Source organism: Solanum stenotomum, chromosome 9 (assembly GCF_019186545.1).
Source record: "Solanum stenotomum isolate F172 chromosome 9, ASM1918654v1, whole genome shotgun sequence".
Lineage (NCBI taxonomy): Eukaryota > Viridiplantae > Streptophyta > Magnoliopsida > Solanales > Solanaceae > Solanum > Solanum stenotomum.
Window position 1 is genome coordinate 24,325,880 of NC_064290.1, and position 9,477 is coordinate 24,335,356.

General features: G+C 36.6%; 1 pseudogene; it reads left to right on the forward strand.

The window, feature by feature from the left end:
* Positions 1-1,014: 1,014 nt before the first annotated feature.
* On the forward strand, positions 1,015-5,483 carry LOC125877386 (uncharacterized; annotated as a pseudogene).
* Positions 5,484-9,477: the final 3,994 nt, after the last annotated feature.

Genomic DNA, 9,477 nt, shown 5'->3' on the forward strand with positions numbered 1-9,477 from the left:
TAGTTTCATAGTTTAAGGTATAAAGTAACTTCTTCTTGTGATATCTGTGGTTACTTTTTGGTATTCTTTAGAAGGTGATTAGTTTCTACATACTAATTATTGTCTTTAGTTACTCATAAAGCGGTCAAGATCCGAATCTATCGTTTTGATTCGTTTTCTCAAGTATAGGCGTTAGATTTCTTCCATAAATCTATACGTTGTTACTTGGATCTTTTCAAGGCCTTAGAACATCTAATCCTTGGAAATTTGTGGATCTTTCCTTCGAATTTCCCATATCTTTAGTAATTTTTTTTTTGTTTCTTTTCTTTGTGCTTCCACATTCTAATATTCAATTCTCTATTTGTGATCTCCTTTAACATTGATGTTATCAAGTGGTATCAGAGCGGTTCTATCAAGATTCTGTTCTTGATAAATCTTGGGATTTCTTCTTATATTAAAGCAAAAAAATAAATAAAAATAAATAAATTACAGTAGCGTGAACAAAAATAAAAAAATAAAAAAATTACAGTAGCGTGAACAGAAAAAAAGAAGAAGTTATAACTTGCTCTCTAAGAAATCTGATTACTTGTCCTCCAAGAAATTTGATTACTTGATACCCAAGAAAGCTTATTACTTGCTATTCAAGAAATCTTATTACTTGCTCTCCAAGTTTTGCATTAATTTGTTTCCAACCAAAAAGGTAGCAAGAAGAGGGGGATTCTGGATCTTTAAGAATAAGAGGAATTTTTTTTTCTTGTTCTTATAAATCTAAAATAAGTTCCTTTTTATTCGTGTTTTGTTTCAACTAAATCCTACTTGTTCTAGGACTAGTTCTTTACTTTCTTTTTTGTACCCCAAGATTCCATACTTTATTACTACGAACTTGATACACGTTTTGGTTTAATTATAAATCTACAAAGTATTCTCGTTCAAAGGTTATTTTGAGTGGAAAAAGGCAAGTGTGGGTGAGTTTAAAGGAGGGTAAAAGCCATATTAAAAGTGTGATACTTGATCATTTATTCTTATTTTTTTTAGATGTCTAATTCAGGTGGTGATGAGGAAAGGGCTCGTTTAGAAGCCGAGGTCAAAGGAAGGAACAACTTCACCCTTCAAGCTATGCACCAACAATTTGAGAGATGGACCCTTAAATTTCAAGAGATGAGGGATATGATTATCGAGTAGAATGACACCATAGCTGCAATTAGGAGGGAGAATGATGTTGTACCCCCAAATAATGTTAGACCCCAAGTTAGAAGGAATGTACCCCATATCCCTTTTGTAAATCCTGAATATGATAATGATGATTTTGATGTTGAATTTAATCTAGAAAGAAGAGATAGGAGGGGGCAAAGAGGTAGAGTAGAAGATGATAATATAAATAGTATAAAGATGAAGATGCCATCTTTCAAGGGGACAAGGGATCCAGACTTGTACCTTGATTGGGAGAGATGAGTTGAAGCCATCTTTGATTGCCATAACTACTCTGAGAGTAAGAAAGTTAAACTTGTTGTTGAGTTTTCTGATTATGTTGCTTCTTAGTGGAAAAAGCTTGCTTGGGACAGATTGCAAGAGGAGCTACCACATATTTCTACGTGGGCAGAGATGAAGAGGGTAATGAGGAAGCGATTTATTCCATCATACTTCCAAAGAGATTTACAGTCTCGCCTTCAACACTTGAAGCAAGGCTCCATGTCGGTGGATGAGTACATCAAAAGCATGGATATGGCTATGATCCAAGCTAACTGCATGGAGGAAGAAGAGGCTACAATAGCTAGATTTTTAAATGGTTTAAATACAGAAATAGCTAATGTAGTAGAGATACAACAATATGTAAGTTTAGATGAGTTAGTTGATTTGTCTGTAAAAGTTGAAAAACAAATTAAGAAAAAGCAACAAAATAATTCATGGAGAAGTCGACCAAACACTATCTCTAAGAAGCCATGGTCAACTCAAGAGGGGAAAGCTCCTTCTAAACCTCAAGACGATAGAGGTAAAGGTAAAGTTGAGGAGGGAGGTAAAACCTTTAATCCTAAATCTTCTAAACCTTCAAGTTTTATTCAATGTCACAAATGTCATGGAAGGGGGCATATGATGCATGAATGTCCAAGTAGAAGAAACATCCTACTTAGAGAGACTGGAGAATATGAGAGTGAAAAAAGTGAGGGGGAAGAAGAAGAGGGAGAAGGTGTAAGTGAGGAAGATGATTTGGAACTGCCTAATGATGGTATAATTGGGGTGGTTAGGAGAATTATGACTATCAATTTGGGTAGTGTTGATGAAGGGCAGAGAGAGAATTTGTTTCATACTAGGTGTGGGATAAAAGGGAAGACTTATTCTATGATTATTGATGGGGGGAAGTTGTGAAAATGTGGTGAGTTCATACTTGGTGGATAAACTAGGAATGGCATGCATGAAGCGCTCTACCCCATATAGGCTCCAATGGTTGAATGATTGTGGAGAAGTAAAAGTAAACAAACAATGCCTGATTTCATTCAATGTTGGTAGGTATGAAGATGAAATTCTTTGTGATGTAGTTCCAATGCAAGCATGTCATATTTTACTTGGCTGACCTTGGCAGTATGATAGGGATACTACTCATCATTGGAGAAAGAGTAGGTATAGTCTTCTGCATAATGGTAAGAAGTATACTCTTGCACCATTATCTCCTTCTCAAGTGTTTGAAGATAAAAAACGATTGAGGGAAACAATGGGAAAACAAAAGGGAGAGGTAAAAAGTGAGCTTGAGGGAAAAGAAAAAGGCCAAGAGATAGAAAAAAAGAGAGATGGCCGAGAGAAAGAGAGAGAGGGCAGCGATCTAAGTAAAGAGGTAAAAGAGGGTGTGAGTAAAAAAATAAAATGTTTTGGTGAGAGGAAAGAGGCTAAGGAAAAGAAAAATAAGAGCCTTTATATAAAAGCCAAAGAGTGTTTGAATGCTAGGAGAGAGGGGTTGCCCATAATACTACTTACTTACAAAGAAGTATTGATTAATTTTGAACAACTAACTCCTTCTTTGCCAAATAATGTTTCTTCTCTTTTGCAGAATTTTGAAGATGTTTTTCCAGATGACACTCCAAAGGGATTGCCACATTTGAGAGGGATTGAACACCAAATAGACTTTGTGCCTGGGTCTCAACTGCTTAATAGGCCTGCCTATAGGAGCAATCCTGAAGAGACTAAAGAATTACAAAGGCAAGTTGAAGAATTACTTGGAAAGGGATTTGTTCAAGAGAGTATGAGCCCATGCTCTGTTCTAGTCCTATTGGTCCCCAAAAAGGATGGAACATGGAGGATGTGTGTAGATTGTCGGGCCATCAACAAGATAGTGGTAAAGTATCGCCATCCTATCCCTCGTCTTGATGACATGTTGGACCAACTGTATGGTTCCAAAATCTTTTCTAAAATTGATCTAAAGAGTGCTTACCATCAGATTCGTATGAATCCTGGAGATGAATGGGAAACTGCTTTTAAGACCAAATATGGAATTTATGAGTGGTTAGTTATGCCCTTTGGCTTGACTAATGCACCAAACACTTTTATGAGACTAATGAATCATGTTTTCAAAGATTTTCATGGAAAATTTATTGTGGTGTATTTTGATGACATCTTGATCTTTTCTCAAAATCTGGATGAACACCTAGAGCAGTTAAAACAAGTTTTTGAAGTTCTTAGAAATCAACGCTTATTTGCTAATCTCAAAAAGTGTACTTTCTGTGTGGATCGTGTGGTTTTCTTAGGTTTTGTGGTCAGTTCTAAGGGAGTTGAAGTAGATGATGAGAAAATCAAGGCAATAAAATAATGGCCTAAACCTAATAGTGTAACTGAAGTTAGGAGTTTTCGTGGACTTGCTAGTTTTTATAGGAGGTTTGTAAGAGACTTTAGCACCATTGCTGCTCCTTTAGCTGAAGTTATTAAAAAAGATAAGGTTTTTACATGGGGAAAGGAACAAGAGGATGCATTTAACTTGCTGAAGGATAAATTGTGTTCTGCTCCTCTTTTGCAATTGCCTGATTTTTCTAAGTCTTTTGAAGTTGAGTGTGATGCCTCTGGTAAGGGCATAGGTGCAGTTTTGATGCAAGACTCCAAGCCAATTGCCTACTTTAGTGAAAAGCTAAGTGGAGCAACATTGAACTACTCAATTTATGATAAGGAGCTATATGCCTTGGTAAGGGCGTTAGCTACATTGCAACACTACTTGTGGCCTCGAGAATTCGTGGTCAAGACTAATCATGAGTCATTAAAATACTTGAAGATCCAAGGTAAACTTAGTCGTAGTCATGCTAAATGGGTAGAGTTTATTGAAACTTTTCCTTATGTAATTGCTTAAAAACAAGAAAAGGAGAATGTGGTTGCTGATGCACTCTCAAGAAAGTATGTTTTGATCTCTACTCTTACTTCAAAGTTGTTGGGTTTTGACCAAATCAAGTTCCTCTATGCTAATGATTCTAATTTTGGTGAGATTTTTACTGAATGTAAGTTAGGTCCTTTTGAGAAATTTAATCTTCAAGATGAATTTCTATTCAAGGAAAATAAATTATGTGTTCCTAACTGCTTGTTGCGTGAACTATTTGTTAGGGAAGCACATTGTGGAGGGCTAATGGGACATTTTGGTGTAGCCAAAACACTGGAAATGCTTTCTGAACATTTTTATTGGCCTAGCATGAGAAAGGATGTTGAAAAAGTGTGTTCTTATTGTCTTGAATGTAAAAAGGCTAAGTCTAGAACATTGCCGCATGGTCTTTATACTCCTTTACCTGTTTCTAATTCTCCTTGGATTGATATTTCTATGGATTTCATATTGGGGCTGCCAAGGACTAAGTATGGTAAGGATAGTATATTTGTGGTAGTAGATAGATTTTCTAAAATGGCTCGTTTTATCCCATGTAAAAAGATAATGATGCATCTCATGTGGCTGACTTGTTTGTAAAGGAAGTGGTTAAATTGAATGGAATACCTAGAACTATTGTTAGTGATAGGGATGCCAAATTCTTAAGTCACTTTTGGAGAATTCTTTGTGGAAAGTTGGGAACTAAATTGCTATTTTCTACATCTTGTCACCCACAAACGGACGGGCAAACGGAAGTGGTTAATAGAACTTTAGGGAACATGTTGACGGCTGTTTTGAAAGGAAAGTTGACTTCCTGGGAAGATTACTTACCTATTGTAGAATTTTCGTATAATAGGACCTTCCATTCTTCTACTGGTAAGACTCCTTTTGAAGTTGTATATGAATTCAACCCCCTTACCCCCCCCTTGATTTATTGCCTTTGCCTACTAATGATTTTGCTAATCTTGATGGTAAGAAGAAGGCTGATATGATGAGGAAAATTCATGAACAAACAAGGCTTGCAATTGAAAAGAAGAATAAGGAAGTTGCATTGCGAAGGAATAAGGGTAGAAAATATGTTGTTTTTAAACCTGGTGACTTGGTTTGGGTGCATATGAGAAAGGAAAGATTTCCTTCTAAAAGAAAGACCAAACTAGATCCTAGAGGAAGTGGGCCATAGAAAGTCTTTGAAAGGATTGGAGACAATACTTATAAAGTTGATCTTCCTGGTGAGTTCCAAGTTAGTGCTACTTTTAATGTTTCTGATCTTTCCCATTTTGATGCAGATTTGAATTCGAGGACGAATTCTCTTCAAGAAGAGGGGAATGATAGAATCCAAGGAAGCTCTACTACATTGAAGGACAAGGATGAAGCTTTAGAAACTCCAAGGAGGCCCATAACAAGATCTCAAACCAAGGAGTTCAATGATAAGTTCAACGGGCTTCAATCGCTGATCCAAAGGTGTCTTATTGGGGAAGAAGAGCCCAAGCCCAAGGGAGAGGAATTGTCCAAATGCTACAATTATTTGGTGGCCCAAATTCAAGCCCAAGATGAGGAATTTTAAGGTCCTATTTTGTGCAAATAAGGTCAAGAAGAGTCCAAGAATCAGCTACAACAAGAGTTGCTTTTTGCCCAAGTTTTGAGAGAAGACTAGTCAAACTTTCCAAGATTGTCAAGGTTCTTTTCCTAGTTGGGATTTACCTTATTTATTTATTTATATATAGGTTATTAATATTTTCCTTAGTCTATTTATGGTCTCCTAAGTACCATTTAATGTTTTCCTAGAAGTACTAAATATGTTCCTATTTAGGTTACTTTATTTCCTTTCTAGAATAGGATTCCTTGTAATTGTCTTTCTAGGGTTTGGCTGACCTTTTAGCTTCTTATAGGGGGTCTTGGACGTTCTTCCCCCTTCTCCTATATATAGGAGTCCTTTTCATTCATTAAAAATAATTTTATATTGATATTAATAATATTTGAGAGAGTTCTTTGAACCTTTGTGACTTGTTCTTTGAGAATTTATCTTTAAACCTTTACTAGTTTCATAGTTTAAGGAATAAAGTAACTTCTTCTTGTGATATCTTTGGTTTCTTTTTTGTATTCTTTAGAAGGTGATTAGTTTCTACATACTAATTATTGTCTTTAGTTACTATTAAAGCGGTCAAGATCCGAATCTATCGTTTTGATTCGTCTTCTCAAGTAAAGGCATTAGATTTCTTCCATAAATCTATACGTTGTTACTTGGATCTTTTCAAGGCCTTAGAACATCTAATCCTTGGAAATTCGTGGATCTTTTCTTCGAATTTCCCATATCTTTAGTTAGTTTTTTTCGTTTCTTTTCTTTGTGCTTCCGCATTCTAATATTCAATTCTCTATTTGTGATCTCCTTTAACGTTGATGTTATCATTATGTTTCAGATACTTTTATGGGTTACGTCCCGACCACTTTTTTTTGATTTAATAGATGGCTTGTCAAGGCTTTGTTAGACTTTCTTTTTGAAATGTCAAACTATTTTCTTAATATGAAATTCTTTACTTTTGTCTATTATTTTGTATTGAATGTATGTCAAGTGACTTGTGTAAGGCCTCTTGGGGTCTTGTATGCCATGTGACGTCTAAGGTGTACTTTGGGTCGTGACAAAGTTGGAATCAGAGCACAAGGTTTTAGAAAGAGGTCATAGGATGTCTGACAAGCCACGTTGAGTAGAGTCTTGTTCATAAGTATGAAGCGTGACACCTTTATGAATAAGAGGCTACAAAGTGTTTAGGCAATTTCACATCTTTCATTACTCTAAATTCATTTCATATATTCTATCTCTATAAAGATCTTTCACCTAAATTGTATTCGATTCATTTTACGATATGACCCCTCAAAGAGCCTATGTGAGAAGGAATGCGGGAAATGACAGTGTTGAGCTTGAGGTTCCTCAAGTTCCGATTTATCCTTTTGCCAAGCAAGTGACCCATGCTGAATTTCGAGCCACTTTTCAAGTGTTGGCAAGCTATGACGACCCAGGCCAATAGAGAGGATAATGCTCCTGTGAACCCAAATGTGGGTACGATGATGGTAAGGATACAAGACTTCACTAGGATGGATCCTCTAGAATTCCATGGTTCTAAGGTTGATGAGGATCCTCAAGAGTTACTTAATGAGATTTACAAGATAGTAGGTATTATGGGATTTTCGACGGTTAAAGCGGCGGAGTTGTCTGCTTAACAACTCAAGGGTGTTGCTCAAGTGTGGTTTTAACAATGGAAGAGAGAGGGATTTTGATGCGGGTCCTCTTGATTGGGAGAAATATAAGGGAGCTTTTTTTCTCATTTCTTTCCTATTGAAATTATAGAAGTGAAAGTGTTTGAATTTATTAACATCCAACAAGGAAATATGAGTCTGAAGGAGTATGCTTTGAATTTCACTCAATTGGCTAAGTATGCTCTGACTATGGTCGTCGATTCTAGGGAAAGGATGAGTAAGTTTGTGTTGGGTGTTTCCAACTTGATTGTCAAAGAATGGCATACTGCCATGTTGATCAAGGAGATGGATATTTCTCGTTTGATGATACATGCCCAACAAGTTCAGGAGGAAAAGCTAAAGGAAAGGGCAAAAGAGTTTAAGAGGGCAAGGACCAGGGATATTGACTTTTCTCATTCTAAGTCCAGTGGACAAGGGCTTCCTCATTCTGGTGGAAGTTTTCCAGTCAAGGTTCCTCTAATGATCAGTCTCATAAGTTCAATAAGGATAGGGTGTCTAACCCTAAACCTCCAGGAGATGGTGGATATGGGTCTTCTATCCCCACTTGCCCTAGGTGTGGCAAGAAACATGACGACAAATGCTTAGCTTGTACAGATGATTGCTTTTGTTATGGGAAGAGTGGTCACAAGGTGAAAGATTGCCCATTGCAAGCTAGCAAGGGTAAATATGGTAGGAAAGCTCAACCTAGTAGTTCCAGCTCGGGTGCTCCGAAGCAAAATAAATTTTATACTCTTCAAACTTGACAAGATCATGAGGGTTCTCCGGATGTGGTGATCGGTATGTTGAAAGTCTTTCATCTTGATGTTTATACTTTACTTGATCCAGGTGCTACCTTATCGTTTGTTACTCCTTATGCGGCCAAGAGATTTGATGTTGGTTCAAAAATTCTTTCTAATCCCTTTCATGTCTGTACTCCCATGGGTGGTGCTATTGTGGCTAACAGAGACTATAAAAATCGTTCTATTTTTGTTTCTCATATAGTCACTCATGTTGATCTTATAGAACTTGATATGTTAGATTTTGATGTTATTCTTGGGATGAATTGGCTTCATGCATGTTATGCTTCTATAGTTTGTAGGACCTGATTGGTCACTTTCAAGATTCCGAATGAATTTATCATGTAATGGGAAGGAGGAAATTGTGTTCTGAAAGGTCATAAGGTATCTTGCCTAAAAGCTAGGAAAATGATTTCTAAGGGTTGCATTTATCATCTTGTTCGGATTACGGATATAAATTCCAAAACCCCTACTCTTGAGTCAATTTTTATTGTAAATGAGTTTTCAGAAGTGTTTCCCGATGATCTTTTCAGTATTCCTCTCGAAAGGGAAATAGACTTCGATATTGATCTGCACCCTATCTATATTTCTCCTTATCGGATGGCCCCAAAAGAGCTAAAGGAGATAAAGGACCAATTGAAAGAAGGACTTGTTGGATAAGGATTTCTTAAGACCGAGTATCTCTCCATAGGGTGCTCCTATGTTGCTTTTCCGAAAGAAGGATGGTTCTCTCCGAATGAGTATTGACTATCGTCAATTGAATAAGGTTTCTATTAAGAATAAGTATCATATTCCAAGGATTGGTGATTTGTTTGATCAACTCCAAGGAGCAAGTTACTCCTACAAGATTAACCACCGGTCGAGTTATCACCAATTGAGGGTGAAGGAGAATGACATTTTGAATGACTTTTAGAACTCTGTATGGTCATTATGAGTGTTTGGTGATGTCGTTCCGTTTGACTAATGCCCCAACGTCATTTATGGATTAGATGAATGGGGTCTTTACGCAATATCTTGACATGTTTGTTATTGTGTTTATCGCTGATATCTTGATTTACTCACGGAGTGAAGATGAGCATGTTGAGCATTTGAGGATTGTGTTACAAATTCTCAAAGTCAAAATAAAATTTGTAAATTATTAAAATA